The 17,965-nt window shown below is 40.8% G+C and overlaps 1 protein-coding gene across 2 annotated transcripts in view; it reads left to right on the top strand.

Annotated features, from left to right (window-relative positions):
- Window positions 1-6,333: 6,333 nt before the first annotated feature.
- The window catches only part of LOC103480179 (RAS guanyl-releasing protein 2), a 63,066-nt gene continuing 51,434 nt past the window's right edge, over window positions 6,334-17,965 (top strand). The window contains exon 1 of one of the 2 annotated variants that reach the window (XM_008435050.2): window positions 6,334-6,783. The gene's annotated coding sequence lies outside the window, so the exon portion shown is untranslated. The remainder of the gene's footprint in view (window positions 6,784-17,965) is intronic. The other variant, XM_008435049.2, reaches the window with a different exon arrangement.

Here is a 17,965-nt window from a genome sequence, read left to right as displayed (position 1 = left end):
GTGTGTGTGTGTGTGTGCGTGTGCGTGTGTGTGCGTGCGTGTGTGTCACACACCCGTTTAGATTTAACTGCTTATTTATTTATGTATTTATGCATTTATGTATTTATGTATTTATTTATTTTTCTTTCTTTCTTTCTTTCTTTCTTTCTTTCTTTCTTTCTTTCTTTCTTTCTTTCTTTCTTTCTTTCTTTCTTTCTTTCTTTATTATTTTGCTCTGGTACATGTGTAGAATTATTTAGCGGGACAAAATTATTTAAACTACAAGCCAAACTTGGCCTGTGGACGAGAGTTTGACATTAGTCTTTCCAAAACTAAGAGGAAGCTAAGCTAACGTTAGCTTAGCACCACAATAAGAATCTCCTTTGCAGAGCGAGATGCATGACGGCTACAAACCTTTTCTATCTGCATGTGCTAACTGTTAGATATTTAAAAAAATAAAAGTGATTTGTGTGATACCAAACCACCAAACTACTGGACAAAATTAAATTTAAGACCTTTCAGAAATGATCAATTGAAAACAGCTGTTAGAGTATTTACTCACACTATCCAGATAATTTTGCAATGATCATACATGTTTAAATGTGACAAAATGAAAGGAAAAAACAATTCTTAAAGGGGTGAGGACTTCGTCACAGGCATTTTTAATAGCACTGAAAACCATTGCAATACTTCTCAATGAAGACTACAATGAGTATTTGGTCATCATTTTATTTGGATGAAACGAAAACAGTACAGCGTTTCCACTGAGAAGTCGTCCCCAAAATCATCACATTTTCTCTACTGAGCGACTTTCCAGCTACAGCAGAGCGTTGATGATCTCCACCTCTCCATTTTCTTCAAGATCTGCCCAGTCCCAGTCGATCACATTTCCTCCCTCCATACTTCCTCCCTGCTGCCTGACTCAGTTGAACTGCTCTCTGACTTCGTGCTCTGGCAGCACGAAGTCCCACAGGTTCACATCGGTGATCTCCCCAACAAAACTCTGCTCTGCATTAAACCCACCCAGAAGTTGATCAGGGTCCTGGCCCAGGATAATTCTGCCTCCTGGGCGTATACTGTGACCCTGCTTGTAGATTTTTGTCAGACTTTTTCTTCCGTCCACAAAGACGACTGCCGCTCCTGTGCAGGAACTCCAGGTGAAGCACAAGTGGTTTGCATCAACCTTGCGGAACTGTGTTTGTGCAAGAATGGAGTGAAACACGGAGAACACAGAGGTCATAATGACTGACCCTTTAGAAGTTGTACAAAAGCCTAGTAAGTCAACACTGATACTGGTCAGCATGTTTAGCATAAAAGTCCTCTGCACCATAAGACTGAATGTTTTAAAGCCAAAACACGAGGGGAAATCCAGCATCTCCATCTGAGAGATGCCTTCATCAGTACTTGGTGTTACGTCTTTAGCTTTAACACAGAAATCAGTCTCAGCTTTGATGTTAAATGAGGCTCAGACAAACTGGGAGTCCTGGAAACACTCAAGAAAGTTTTTATCCAGCTTGGTTATAGTATGTTTTTATCTGCTCTCTGTAGACTCAGCGATGAATGGGCAGTGCAACATTATATCAGATAGGAAATCTGTTTTGAAATTAGTCCAGTTTTTCCTAAAATCCCAAAGCCTCTCAACCAAAGTAGAGATGGAGATTTTCCTGCATGTGCCCCAAAAACGTTGCTCATCTTGTCTTTCTTTAGATTGTCAGAGAGAAGACGTGTACTCCTGACACAGAAGACGTCCAGAACCCTCCCTCAGATGAGCCATCTGACATTATCATGAACCTGCTGGTGTGTGTAATCTGCAAATGCCTCGGGAAGTTGTAGAGGGAACAGGTGGGGTCTAAACTGGAAGATGAGCAAATAAAGTGAACAATACTCACAACAGACCGATAGGAGGTACAATGGAACCAACTGCATGTTTGGCTATAGCTGAAAGTCTAACATCTATTAGTGACCAACAGAAAAACCTATTGCAACTCAAGATTATGTTCATCAGAAAAAGCGACAATATTTTTAAAAAATCCTCTCACCTGTTGTGTGTAGAATAAGTCTAAAGAGTTCCTAACTAAAATAAGTAACCATTTGAAGCATGTCAAGTCTTCCGTGGCAATAGACGTAACATCTGCTTTTCTGAATTCTTCAAAAAGCTATTTCAAGATATCATCCGCAAGTAACGTCACTCTGGGCTGATGTAGCTGATAAAGACACATTTTTTACGCTTTCCTCTACATTTTTGTCTGCCACAGCTCCATGAGCACAGCAAGCATGGATTGTCTCACAATTCCTATCTGAGTAAAGTGTCATTTATTTGATACCTCAGGTCTTTGGGAAAAGATCCCGAAAAAGAGCCTTGACTTGTGTCTTTTTGAATTGTACTCCTTCAGTACAGCGATGGTTTTTGAAGTGGAAAGCAACATTTTGAAGCTAATAAACCCTGAGAACTTCAGCTTTCGCAATATTCTTCTGTCCACGGTGCCGCCATATTTCCACCTTGACACCTTTGTAAGTCTTTCAGGTACACAGACTTACAGTTATCACTGAGATGATTTCCCCCTTCAGAGATTACCCGTTGGGCAGATGCGTTCTCTGTTGTATCAATGTGTATTCCAGAATTTCAGAACCACAGCTCCATGATCTGTTTCTTTCAATTTTCTGGGGGCCACAGAAAGTTTTCAAACTTCTGTATTTATCCGGTGGCCTGCAACACGCCTCAGTCTGCCATATGGGGTTCAGCCAAGAACACGACTGATCACCAAACCAGCGTTTTTGGTACCTTCGGCATGTAATGAACGTTTTCCAAAACATTTGAATTTTTTGACTCCTTTCCTTCTTTCTGAAAATGTTTCTGAATATTTATTTCTTTATAATATTTTACAGTTTTGTAATGGTTTACAATGCTAACTAAGGAAATGGTTTAGTAAGTTAAAAGTAGTCTTTGAACATGGCCTTCAAAAGTCTGCACACTTGTTAGAACCTCAGGATTTGAGACTTAAAAATATGAGACCATTATGAATCATTTCCATTTAATTGGACATACACTGCATTGGTACTATATTTATTTCACTACATTTTCTTCAGTAGGAACATGGAAGTTGATCAGAGTTGATGGGAGACAATTTGCTAGAAGTTTTGAAAAACAGGAAAATGACCCCAAATATACAGCCAGAGATACAATGGAATGATTTAGATAAAAGCATATTTCTTTGTTAGAAAGACCTAGTCAAAGTCCAGCCCTAATCCACTCTCAGGAGTGTATCCCGACTCAACCACATTTTTCTCCTTTGGAGATGCACAGTGTGAAACGCCAGGACACAAGCACACTGCCTTGAGGAGACCCAGTTTTCAGTGTGGTGGAGTTGGGGACTAACGTTTCTCTCTCGGTCACATAGTTGAGAATCCACAGGTAAAGAGAGATTCTCTATTAATCTCTGAGGTATGATGATAAACCGGTGTTCCTGGACAGGTTTCTATTTTAGACTGGTTTCTGAGATGGGAGGCTGGGCTGATAAACATTTAGTGTTGCAGGGAGGCTAACGGTCAAGTGTGGTTTGACAAGTTTCAAAAAAGGTTGAATTATTCCATCCATCCATCCATCCATCCATCCATCCATCCATCCATCCATCCATCCATCCATCCATCCATCCATCCATCCATCCATCCATCCATCCATCCATCNATCCATCCATCCATCCATCCATCCATCCATCCATCCATCCATCCATCCATCCATCCATCCATCCATCCATCCATCCATCCATCCATCCATCCATCGTGGATGGATGGAGGTTGAATTCTTATTGTGGTCAATATGAAAGATTTACTGAGGCAGGAAACAGTTGATTTCTAATTTAGAGCTTAGACTCTAAATTAGCAGAAACCTATGTGACTACTTTCAAACACCATTTGTTTTTAGCTTCACATCATGCCATCATGTTTTTTTTAAATCAATGTTTTTGTTGTTTTTTCTTTACAATTACACTGTCATTTTGTTTTTCAACCTCAAAATAAAAACTGTGGTCAATGGTAACTAATGTTTAGCTAATGTTTAAGCACTAGCATAATCTTCCAAAGAACTGACAGCTCAGCGTTACAAAGTTGGTTCCCTTTTTATTCTGGTGGATTGCAAAAGCAGCTTCACAGTAAACAAGCCTGAGTGGACATTGCTTCATCTCTCTGTTTTTTTTTTTTCATTGACCCGTATGTTACCCAGGTCTTTAGAATGCATGATCAGAGTCATCACTGCTTATTTATTATGATGTTTTCCTTTACAGTCAGGATTGAATTTTACCTGTATGTTTTCCCAACAAGTTTTAGGAAAACAAAATTTAATTTGAATAAAAAATAAAAATTTTATTTCTTTGTACATTAGTAGTATGTGTATTGTTCTCTGTCCATTTCTGTCTGCTAATATGGCCTTCAATCCATGTTAAAGAGTTTTAAAAAACTTTTGTTCACAATTAAAAGCACGAACTTAAATAAACTGTAAAAAAAACAGCCAAATTTACAAAGAGAGAGAAATCCACAAATAATCACTTGAATATTTTATGCATTTGATAATAACACAAAAACCTCGTATGTAATTCATTAGCTAGTTAGATCTTATCGTAAAATGCATTTGGTAAATGAAATTACTTGGAAATGAACATCATTTTGAACAAGACAATGATTAAGTGAATATGTTAGTGGCTTCATATGTTCTCAGAACATTTCATGCTTTGAATCTTTAAATAATTATTATAGTTGCCATGCATGTGCTCTGTCTTGTGTCTCTGGGTTCCTCTGACAGATTGGATAAACAATCGATGGATGGACGTTATATCTTAGCGCCCTCTGCTGGCAATGTATTTAAGGTTAAGCCCCAAATCGTCCTCATGCCTGACAGGTTGAAATTAAAAATGATTTTAATTAAAACAATACCTTTCTTTCAGGTAGAAAATGAGACAGGCATTTCTCAAAAGATAACAAAACAATATAAATCTACTATGCATTAAAAAATGTATTTAAATGTCTTTAAAATTTTTTGATATTACTTCCAATCTTAAGATACTTGTCAAAACTAAAAAGCTACGTTAAATTTACTATCCCAGGGGTATGAACAATAACTGCAGCCATTTTACTTTGAGCATAAAAGATAAAACAGCCAAGCAATCTAAAATAAGTCCCCCATCTTTTGGGAAAGTCTAATAAATAATCATAATAATAAATAAGCTTTTACCATCTATTTGTAGTCTGTTAACTGGAATGATGCCACAGCTCAAATGTTCTCTTTCATTTGAGATGTTAAATGCCATCATCAAAATGATCAGGCAAATACACATCAAATGTACGAATTAAAGAGAAAATGGAAAGGAGGAAAAATTGCTGCAGCTGAAATCAAGTATTTCATTCATATCCGGATAAGCGGAAGAAAATGGATGGATGGATTATTAGTTTTTTCCAATTTTATAATTGTCTGGCAATTTAATTATTTATTTAGTTGCCCTGCGACAGACTGGTGACCTGTCCAGGGTGACCCCGCCTCTCGCCCGGAACGTTAGATGGAGATGGGCACCACTAACCCTCCCAACCCCACTAAGGGACAAAGGGTGTAAAGAAAATGGATGGGTGGATTTATTTATTTATTTAATCAAACTTAGTTTTATTTTCTGTTTGATCACTCATCTATCTGTGTGGTTGTGATTGTTGTGAAGCACTTTGGTCAGCTGAGGTTGGTGTAAATGTGCTATATGAATAAACTTTGACTTGACTTGACAGCAGCGTTCAGCTGGTCTCAAAAACCTTTAAAATAACTACTTTAACATCCAGAATGCAACAACAACAACAAAAAATCTCCCGAAAACGCAATTCTCCTTCATTCTTTTGTTCAATGAATGCAACACTTGACGTGACGCGTAAGGAAGGAGCAGATCTGATGTAGTAACAGATTGCTGTGTTTCTTACAGTGCATCCTAATATTTCAAATAGAAAAGAACTAAAATAAAGTCCCATTTAATGCGACAATGTTTTTCAAATCGCACTTTAAAACAGTCGACAAGAAACCCGTATTCTGCGTTGGAATAAAAACCGTTTAGTGCACAATTTAAACGGAGAAAACTCGGTACTCTTGTAACTTTCCCGCTATACAAACTCCCTCGGGTGTTAAACGTACTTCAACCGCCGCGGTGTGTGTGTGTGTGTGTGTGTGTGTGTGTGTGTGTGTGTGGGGGGGGGTGTGTGTATGTATGTATGTATGTATGTATGTATGTATGTATGTATGTATGTATGTATGTATGTATGTATGTATGTATGTATGTATAGTATGGAGCTCGCGGGCCGCCTCGCACGCGGACTGAAGCGTGGTGCCTTCACGGTGCTGCCGGAAGGCGGGACTGTGGCTCCGCACTGCGATCTGTCGGTCGCACAGCTGGAAGGCGCTCCAGCTGCGAGCCGATGGCCGAGCTCAGCGGCACGCCAACACACACCCACACCAAGTCGCTTCCGAGTGCGTCAGCATCACAGCACTTTGTCTAGGCTTATTTTTTTTTTTTTCTTAAATCTCTCAAGAGCTGAGAATAATTATTAGAAAGAAGCAGCCGCATGGCCCGACAGAACAACAAGTACCAACTCTGAGGAGAGGAGCGAGCGGAGCGGAAATCGCCTCATGAGTCGTTGTGCATTCCGCCTGTGAGCGACCAGCAGGTCCCTGAGCTCCCAGTTGGTGGCCGAGCTGACGCTGTGATGTGAGGCTAAACTCATCCACCACTGTTCCCTCCGCAGCCCGTCCTCCCGGAGCATGGGACCCCGCGAACTCTGAAGGTAAGCGCCGGACCAGAACTTGCCTGTTAGTGCACACACTGACGCCACTTCGTGCATCTTTCATGCAGACACAAAATGATGTCTTAACACTCTTGTGCGGATCTGTTATTTGGAACGTCTCTGTCGATCCAGAGGTTTGTTGTTTCGGAGGGATGTTTCTGGACGTGACTCTGCGTCCGTGTTACTGTTAGATGGATCTACTTGTTGCTCAGAGTCCGTGATGGTGGAGTGTGCACGCACGCACACATGGACACACACGCGCGCGCGCGCGCGCAAAATCACCTGGCGACTGGTTGTTGTGTGCAGGAATGACCGCATGCACACATTAACTTTATGGCTTCCAGCAGCCATAATGTAAATGCTCGGGTGCTGCGGCTGCGCTGATTAGACACATAAACCTGCTTTATGATTGTCAGAATATGGAAATTGGTTTAATGGGCCCTAAGAAGCAGAGCTCAGTAGTGATGGAGGAAACGCAGGTCTGTCCCTAAAATTAGAGGCGGCTTCTTCAAGTTGGATCTGTTAATTGCAATAAATTCCAGCTCTTCATTATTGTGTGTGTTTTTATTATTATTATTATTATTATTATTATTATTATTATTATTATTATTATTATTATTATTATTTTATTTTTTATTTTTTCGCCTTGGCTGCTTAAATTCAGCACAAAAGGTTAAACCTGAATCGCTCCCTCAATCAGAAGGGACTTGTTCTCCTACGCAAGGCTGGAGATGCGCTTTGCTTGTGGTGATTTAAGGTGATTTTCTCCCGCCACCCTCAGCGCAGAGACGGATTAGGAAGCATGTTTGAATGCCAGCTTCACCCGCCCGCAGTGTTATCCTGCTGAATGTTGAGCTGCTCCAGTGCGGGGATTTTCACTTGTAACTGGGTGTCTGTGTGGACGTTTGAACGGGATTACAGTCGTGGCAACCTCCCGCAATTCTCGAGTTTTACGTGACGGTATGTCGTAAAAACAACAACAATATCAACAACAACAACAACAACCCCCCCCGCCCCCCCCCCACCAAAAAACAAACAAACAACTCATCGTTCTCAGGCTGTAAAATGAAGCGAGCACGGCTTCGACTTAACAGTGCTTACATTTTTTGCCGTGTCACTGTTTATTTAGCAGATGGCAGGAGTTATAGTGTGTGAAATAAAAATGAAGCTACCTCATTATTTATGACTATTTAAAGTCTCCTTGACTAGTGAAACATAACATGCCACATTCCTGAGAAATAACTTCAGTGGAATGCACTGGAAGGAGTATGTTGCCTTTTACACACATTGAACGTTTCCGGTTGAAGTTTGTAGGTGATCAGTTAGCATCTAAAAAAAAAACCTAATAAAATATCTGAACCACAAGTCGTATTCAGGGTATCAGCTAAGTACTTTCTGAGGTGTGTATGTATGTGGACACATTGCAGCTCCCCTATACACCTCAAACTACAGCACACAGTTTGAAGACAACATGTTATTTTACCGGTAACTTTAGCTAACCTGAATATTTACAAGCCCCTCTCTTGAAAGACTGAAATAACTCACCTACTACCTGTCAATCACTTTGAAAGACTTTTATCCTTGTCCCTCTTCTGTTTTTTTATTTTTAATTTTTTTATTTCTGCCTCTAATCAGACAACAACAGAATTCAAATGAAAAAAAAAATGGTTTAGCAGAGCTGGGGTCATTCAGGACGTTACTGTTGCATCTTGTTTTTACCACCTGGAGCTGTTAGCAGGCAGTAAGATGTTAGCATAACCGCTAACATGTCTTCAGCCAGAGGCTTCTTCAGATTTGACTTTTTTGAAGATACTTGATTAATTTAAGTCTGAGGTCTCTCCTGGCAACCTTTTGAAACAATTTAAAATATTGATTTATATCTTAAATATATTTTAAAAAAATAGCTTCTACAGATTTTTTGAACATATAACAATCTGACGTCTAACTGAACTTTATCACTGTAACATGACGGAGAACTAAAACTTTGCTTGGGTTCATGGGCTTCAAAATGGCTTCTAACCAATATAAAACATGACTTGACCAATGCAGACTGGCAGCTCAGGCTGATTTCAGATCTGTTGAGCCTCAGGTGTGAAGCTGTATGTGGCAGATGTTGACCGTCTGCTTTCACTGCACTGGTTCCAGATTGTTAGCTTTGTGGTGTGACCACACATTGTTGCAATGTGAACCAGCTACACTACCTCATGTGTGAGTGCAAAAATATTATTCATCAGTAAAATGTAAGCAAATTTTGCAAAAAAAAAAATAAAAATAAAAATAAAAAAAATATATATATATATATAGATATAGCTCAAATACCTTTATGAAAAGAAATAAGAAGTAATCAGCGTTTAACAATGTAAAGAAAGTTTTGAATATTGCTGTGTGTAACCTAAAAACACATGAATCATTTTTACTTTTTGTCTTTTAGAAATTCGACAGACTTAATAGTTTTGATCAAATGTTACAAATGAAGTAAATAAACTGAACTTAGAAATTATTTTAAGATTGTAAAAAATAAAATAGTCAAACCTCACGGGATGCAGAAGAGGCCAGTGGTTGATATTTAGACCTTTGCTGAGGTAGATAAGATCGGTGGATCGGTCGATCACCACTTTACTTCATTTCCTTTCTAAATGAAGGAAAGTGGTGTTGATAAATCAGTGGACCCTTGAGTGATCGTGTGATATTTGTTTGGTCATGTGATAGTGATGCAGTGCAAGATTAGTGTGTGTTGAACCGAAGGAGAGGCAGTGTCAGCATGTGGTTGTTTTTTCAGTGTCAAAAGAGTTGGGAAATATATATAATATTGGTATGCGTGGGTTATTGGCCATAACTGCAATATTGGTTATCGGTATTGGCCCGGTGCATTCCTAATGCCAAGCTTTGATTACTAGAGGTTATGTTCACATAATTCTACCTGTTGGTGACCAGATGTCTTTAACCAGTCCTGACATCTGTACGGCATAGGGCCAGGCTCTCATCATTACCATGACGACAGCTGTAGTCTCTTTCTCCTGCGAGGCGGAAAAGTCACTTTGTTATTTCCAGTGCAGCTGCTGATTATCCTTGCCTATTTTGAATTTCGGAACAGACTTGCTTTTGTGCTCCCCTTCATCCAGGCCAGCGTCTGATTCAGAGGATGCAAATGAAGCCGCCGTGCCGCATTAACCATCAGACGCCGCCTGCCCACTCACACACCGACAAGTCAGCAGAGCAGGAAGCAAACCCGTTCCCTCACGCGCCGGCCTCATCTGATAGGCCGTCACCTTAGAGCCGCCCGTGGCCTCTGTGATCTCACGCATCCCCAGCCCTCAAGTGGTCCTTGACTTGAAAGATACAGGCTGCTTCAAAAAAGGTCAGGTTTGCAGGGACTCAGACGGCCGGCAGAATGCGGGGAGGAGATTCACAAAGCAAAAACTCTGCATCTCCGTTCCTGCTGGCTCGCCTCTGCTGCCGCAGAGCAATTACTGATGGCCTCTGAAGCAGCCACTCCTGATATTTAGCATAGCTTCCCTGCCTCATCTTCCTCCCTCTCCTCCTCAACCTGCCGCAGTGTTGCTCTTATCCGGAAATCCAGCCATAATTGGTTTCCATCGTGGAAGCCTGTCTCTGCATAGTGGCCGACCACTAGAAACAGATTTGGGACGAGGAGGCGAAGAGAAAGGAGCGAGGCAGAAATCGATTCACACGGCAGTGAAGCCATCCCAGAGAGCAGACAGACAGCAGCGCGCTCAGACACGTGGGCTGGATGTTGGTCATCGGTGGGATCGACGCTCCGGCTGCGAGCTGCGGCCGGCTGCCGGCTTTTTAATTGCTAACCCAATTGTTTCCGGTCCTGGAACTGTGCCCTTCATTTCCAGCAATCAATACACCTGAATTTGAGCCTCTCCTTTTGCTATTTGTTTGGAGTTGATTTTTTGGAGAATAGATTTTTGTTGCAGAAATAAGAATGTACAAGCGTAGGAAGAGCTGGAGTCAGATTTAGCTTGACTCCCACCATGTTGGCAGAACAAGAGCCATACTGAGAATCAAACATCACAGGGGAACTTTGTGATGTCTTGTATGTAGAGTCAGAGCTTTCCTTTTTTTGTTTTTTAATGTGGCGTCACAGTGAGATGGGAGCTTAGGTCAGATACAGTGACTTATATTCACACCCCTTAAGTTTTTCCTCATTTTGTCATGCCACAACCAGAAATATTATTGAATTTCTGGGGAACTTTATGTGATAGAAATGAAAGTAGTACAAAACTATGTAGGATAGAAAAAAATTTTCTTTTTTTTGTAAATAAAAATCTCAAAAATGAGCCATGTGTCATGTTCTGAGAAAGTCTTTCAACCCACATGCAGAATCAATCAGCGGACACCGGGGTGAAAATACAATGATTGTTTATTTACAGTTCCGCAAGCATTGAAAATCTCAAATCCATCAGTCTGAATAAAAAGAGAACTGCACTGTAAATGTACCAAGAAATGGCCGTCTGTCTACGACAATAAACCAGGCAAGAGGAGTTTATCCCATGGTAACTTTGGAGAGTGGAAGATGTCTACAATTCAGGTGGAATTATGTGGAGAAGGACACCACATACAGGTCCTTCTCAAAAAATTAGCATAATGTGATAAAGTTCATTATTTTCCATAATGTAATGATAAAAATTAAACTATCATATATTTTAGATTCATTGCACACCAACTGAAATATTTCAGGACTTTTATTGTTTTTATACTGATGACTTTGGCATACAGCTCATGAAAACCCAGAATCCCTGTCTCAAAAAATGAGCATATCATGAAAAGGTTCTCTGAACGAGCAGTTAACCTCATCATCTGAATCAACAAAGTAACTCTAAACACCTGCAAAAGATTCCTGAGGCTTTTAAAAACTCCCAGCCTGGTTCATTACTCAAAACTGCAATCATGGGTAAGACTGCTGACCTGACTGCTGTCCAGAAGGCCATCATTGACGCCCTCAAGTAAGAGGGTAAGAGACAGAAAGAAATTTCTGAAMGAATAGGCTGTTCCCAGAGTGCTGTATCAAGGCACCTCAGTGGGAAGTCTGTGGGAAGGAAAAAGTCTGGCAGAAAACGCTGCACAACGAGAAGAGGTGACCGGACCCAGAGGAAGATTGTGGAGAAGGACCGATTCCAGACTTAGGAGGACCTGTGGAAGCAGTGGACTGAGTCTGGAGTAGAAACATCCAGAGCCGCCGTGCACAGGCGTGTGCAGGAAAGGGGCTACAGGTGCTGCATTCCCCAGGTCAAGACACTTTTGAACCAGAAACAGCGGCAGAAGCATCTGACCTGGGCTACAGAGAAGCAGGACTGGACTGTTGCTCAGTGGTACAAGGTACTTTTTTCGGATGAAAGTAAATTTTGCATGTCATTCAAGGTGCCAGAGTCTGGAGGAAGACTGGGGAAAAGGAAATGCCAAAAGGCCAGAAGTCCAGTGTCAAGTAGCCACAGTCAGTGATGGTCTGGGGAGCCATGTCAGCTGCTGGTGTTGGTCCACTGTGTTTCATCAAGGGCAGGGTCAATGCAGCAGCTATCAGGAGATTTTAGAGGACTTCATGCTCCATCTGGTAAAAAGCTTTATGGAGATGAAGATTTAATTTTTCAGCACGACCTGGCACCTGCTCACAGTGCCAAAACCACTGATTTACTGACCATGGTATTACTGTTGGCCTGCCAACTCTCCTGACCTGAACCCCATAGAGAATCTGTGGGATATTGTGAAGAGAAAGTTGAGAAATGCAAGATCCAACACTCTGGATGAGCTTAAGGCCGCAATCGAAGCATCCTGGGCTCCATAACACCTCAGCAGAGCCACAGGCTCATTGCCTCCCCTCCAAGCCGCATTGAAGGCTGCAAAAGGATTCCTGACCAAGTATTGAGTGCGTAACTTAAACATAATTATTTGAAGGTTGACTTTTTTGGTATTAAAACACTTTTCTGTTATTGGTCGGATGAAATGAAATATTTCAGTTGGTGTGCAATGAATCTAAAATATATGTCAGTTTAATTTTTATCATTACATTATGGAAAATAATAAACTTTATCACAATATGCAAATTTTTTGAGAAGGACCTGTATCTGACCTTATGAAAGATTGGGACATTTAAAAATAAAAATGCCACACTAAGTCCTGCTTCCTGTTTGCCACAGGCAAAGTTCTCTGGTCAGAAAAGACCAAAAAAGGAGCAATGTGGTCTGCATGCAAAACACTAGAACTAAGATGGCGCAATACTCTCAATGCATCAGCCATGTTATAAAATGTGGAGGTGGAAGCATCATGCTGTTCATGCTGGAATGATCCAGTCAAAGTTTATGCCTTAAAATCCCAGTAAAATAAAGAAGTTTGAGAAAAAGTTCAAAGAGTTTTTAAACTAGAGGTCCACCAATTGCAGTTTTGTGGTCGATCACCAATCTTTAAAATATCTGACCGGTCGAAACCAATTTTTTTGTCTGTGAAGTCTCTAAATATAGCAACAAAGTTGCTAAATTGGCAACACTGGGGAGACTTTTCTTAACCACACACACGTAGACATGGCCTGCTGGACGCCCCCAGTTTGAAGGCACTGTATGTTTGTCTTTTCTCCTCTCTGGAGCAGATTCAGCATTAGCGGGAGACAGTGGAGATGGGAGAGTTTCAGGCTCCAAGAGACCTAACTCAAACCGATGCGTAAATGAAATCAGTCAGAGTAAAACACAATTAACGTAACTAAGTCAAGCAAGTAATTACTCCAGGCAGTTAATTACTGCGATGGTGGCTATTAGATGGGGCTTGGTTAAAGTTTCAGCTGACTGGCACCGATCTGTGCTACAGGTGTTGGGCGTCCACTTTCACAAAGGGAACCGAAAGCCGAAGTGGGCCTTGCACCAACAATCACAATGAAATTCTCATCTGACTCTGCACGACTGCACCGCCCTCTGGCAGCCTACTTCACATTTCATGGAAGTTTGCCGAATCAGTAGTGCATTATGTGTACAGGAAACGGAGGGATTTGTGGCCCCAATCAAGGGCTGCGAGGCGTTTTAGGGGATGAATACACAAACAGGAAGCAGCCGTAACTGGACCCGGACCCGCTGAATGATAAACGTCCAGGGTTCATGTCTGAAACAAGTTCAGAGTGATTGTTGCAGAGAACCCGGGCCTGACAGGCAGCAGGAAGTGAAACTGATGAAATCTCACTTTCAACAGGTTAGCCTCAAAATGCACATGTTTTTGTGATTGCCCTGCAAACCACAGGGATTTCTAAGAAGAAAAAAGTGTGTGAGAGTGACGGGATGATTTGCCTGTACCTAATCCAGTGCCAGATCTACTGTGCAGTGCCTCCTTTCAAATACATTTCAAAATCAGACAACAGCATGATCAAATGCAAAAAGCTGTGTTTAAATGATGAGTTAAATAGAACAAACCTTTTAAACAACCTTGGCCTGTGAACAAGTTACTTCCCATCTTAAATCTTTTTTAGTTCGGCCACCCTGCGACCCGATTACTGCCAGACTTGTAGAATAAATATATCACTTAAATATGCCCATTTGTTTCTATGAAGAAGGCAGATCACTGGCATCTATCCGTCTGGAAAGAGTATAAACCAATTTCTAAGGCTTCGTCTCCAACCAACAGTTAGAGCTGATAGCTACAATTGGAAAACACAGAGCATTGACGAATTTTCCCAGGTGTGGCTGGAATATCGTAACTTCTCCAAGAGTGCATCGGCAACTCATCCAGGAGGTCACAAAAGAACCCAGAGCAACATCTAAAGCACTTGTTTCAGTTATGATTGAACAATGAAGAAAAAAAGACTGGACATCATCTACGACATTGTTCCAAAGCCAAAAGAATGGCTGACCAGAAAGAACACAAAGTCTTTAAGGAAATTATTCTGTAGGCTAGAAAAAGAAGATTTTTAGTTTCATCAGGTAAAAACAAACACATCAATTCATTAAGAAAAAAACCGTACCTAGGACCCAGACAACTTGCTAGAAGTGATGGAACCATGAATTCTGCTCTCACACAAAATTCTGAAAGAGAGTGTCCGGCCTTTAGTTTGTGACCTTGAAGCTCAAGGAGAATGATCCAAAAAACACCAACATTTCTGCCTCCATTTGCTTTGAAATACTAAACAAACGTATTGGAGTGGCCTAGCTAAAGATGGGGCTTAATCCAACCGAGATGCTATAGTATGACTCTAAAGAAGCAGTTGGTCAGATATCCTCCAGTAGCCATGTGACCATCAACGTTCTTTATGTGCATTAGAAAAGGTTGATGGAATCGCTGGGGATGGTTTTGACTTTTCAGAAAAAGTTGAGAGAAGATGGAAACAGATTTAGGTTCTGACATCACATGTGACCTCACATGACTATTTCCGCTGTTGGAGTGAATAGAATTTAATTTCTTGCTCTAGGTCTCTGCACAGCATGTAACATCACCAATAACAACTACAACTTGGCCAACAGCAGCACATTCCTGAACCATCTCTGCATTCTTCTGAAATGTGTGGTCCATGCACAGAGCTAGCAACCTCAACTTCCTGTTACGTCAACATCTGGCAAAACTGCACTGGTTGAATTTAACCCAAAGAAGTAGAAGGAAACTAATTCACTTTTTTTTCCTCTTATTATTTTTTGCAACTTTTTAAAAGTTTGTTCACAATTCGCATGACAATTGGATGGAAACACTGCTACAACACTGAACTAAAACAATTCTGCAAAGAAGAGTTGGTCTAAATTACTCTATAATTATGTAAGAAACACTTTGCAAGTTGCCACACGATTTAAGGACATAATACTTTCTCACACAGGGTCAGATTGATTCAGATACCTTAATAAATACAATCATCAATTGAAAAGTGATTTGTGTATTTGGTCAGGCTATCTTTGTCAGACAATGGAAGACATCTATAAGGGGGTCAATTACTTTTAAATGTCTGACCAACATATAAGACTGATTCTTAATCTTTGAACATTGACTGTGCTACTTTAGACTTTAAAATCTTCAGTGTTAGAAGAAAGCCTGTGTCACAACAGGAAGTGAGATTCCACAGTGAGGCATTGCAGAGGCACGGTGGAGGCGAGTTCTGAGATTGAGCAGTGTAGGGTTCACCGAGAAGACCGACTGTGTCGCAAGACGCCATGTCTCATGTTTGCTCCGTTGCCCAATATGCCACCGGGCCTTATCTCACAGTCAAAAAGTCTTGACACCAATTCAGAATAACGCGTGAACTAAATTTAACTTCTTTTTTTTTTTTTTTTTTAAGTGCACAGAGGCGCATACACCCTCCACATTTCACGAACTCACACACCCTTCCGGTATTTGTCACGAAGCAAAAACTCCCCACATCTGTTTTAACGGACAGACATTTGAGCAGGAAGGCCCTGAAAACAAAGCGCTGTGACACAAAGATGCACTGTTGGCTTCTCTACCAAAACGTGCTGCTGTCCCTCCCCCACGCGTGACGTAAAGTCACAGCACAGAGATGAGAAATATTACAGTGTGCCAGATGTGAAACATGTGGCGTGACTTTTCAGTTTTGTTTTCTTTATTTTTTTATCGTTGTTGTTTTAGAGCGTGCAGCTCCCAGCTGTCACGTCCCAGCAGGACCTTATTAAATTTGCATGTTATTCTCCACCATTTCCTTCTGTTATTCCAAATTTATTGAAAATGATTTGTTTAACAAACACATTCGAGTAGCTTTTCATCATCTTCTAGAGTTTTTATCATTCCGAAGCCTCCGGGTTTCTTTTTCTCTCTCTCTTCAGCCGACTGTTTTCCATGTTGGAATAAGCTGAAGCTCTCTCCGTCCTTCTCTTTCCCTCCTCCCTTCCCTGAGGAAGAACGGCAGCTGCTAATCTGTGTTTGCAGCCGGTGATCCCCCACCAGCGTTGCACTCTGCGTGTCCAGGGAAAAGGAAATATTTCTCTTCCTGCTCTCAGTACCTTGCAGTCTGTAAATAGATCCATGCCTTCTGCTGCTCTGTGGTCTTTTCTGGACAACTCTATCTGTGCCGTCACGTAGCTTCTCACTACAACTTCCTGAGACTAACTGGAGGGTGTTAGGCCAGAGATAAGTCCAGTCTGTCTATGTGCTGTGATAAAAGTGGTGCTTGTATAGCTTTTTCACTCGATTAGGACAAGACGATCAGATAATGTCCCCAACTCAGAATTACTGTGAACTCATGGTCCCAGTTATATTTGATTCCAGGAATGGTTCATATCATTGTTGAAGTTACCCATCAGCAACATTTTCATCAGGTTTGAACTGTTCAGCTATACTTTATTATTATCATGTGACAGCAGGTGCTTTAAAAAGCTCTGGTTCTGAAAGTTACATTTTTATACAGTTAAAAATGAGCAGAACTAGCCAGCAGTTGATTTCTAGCACTTTTTGTCAGCTAATCGCTTGAAGGTGCTTTGCATAATAAAACCAGAACATAACAAAGTTATAAAGAAAACAACATGCAGTCAAGAATTGAACAATCAAGCTAATAAAGCTCAGAGCTAGTCACAGAATAAAAAAAAAACACTCTAAAAGTGTCTAGATGTGGAGCGAAGCCACTGCTGGAAGCCTGAATCTACCTGGCTAACTTTTAAACAGATGTTTGGCAGAGGAGTGTGATCAGACGTGTCTCCTAGCAAACTACACATCGAACTGTGAATTTGCAGTTTATATTGTTCACCTGATTTTTGTCAAGTGAAAACTTCACAACAGTTTTCAAGTCACTTCTACTGCCTGACGTACCCTGGGCCCACAGCTGTTTGGGGTTCAGTATTGGACGATTCTCGTGTTTCTGTAGAATTTTTATAGCCAAATTATTCACAGAAATCTCGCCTATTCAAAGATTTTTTTTCATATAGCATATCAAAGGAAAATCCATCTTGGGAAGCTAAATGCTATTGAATTAGGAATATTATGAGTTCTAGCTTCTGTTGCAGTGCTAAGATGGTTTCCACTGTGCATATTAATGCAGATTAAAGTATGTTAACGGTTTAAAAAAGGTTTTAAAAAAGGCAGTTATAAGCATTTTTAGGATTCACTGATTTTTTATTTCCTGGTCTAGTTCTTAGCTCAGGTACTAGCACCAGTAGACCCCAGTTTGTATGTGGCTAATTTGTACAGAATTGTTAGCAAACTTCATGAGAAATGCTAACAACCTAGCAAGGTCATTTGATCCATTTACTCA

Source organism: Poecilia reticulata, linkage group LG18 (genome assembly GCF_000633615.1).
Source record: "Poecilia reticulata strain Guanapo linkage group LG18, Guppy_female_1.0+MT, whole genome shotgun sequence".
NCBI classification, from domain to species: domain Eukaryota; kingdom Metazoa; phylum Chordata; class Actinopteri; order Cyprinodontiformes; family Poeciliidae; genus Poecilia; species Poecilia reticulata.
This window is presented reverse-complemented; position numbering and strand designations above follow the sequence as displayed.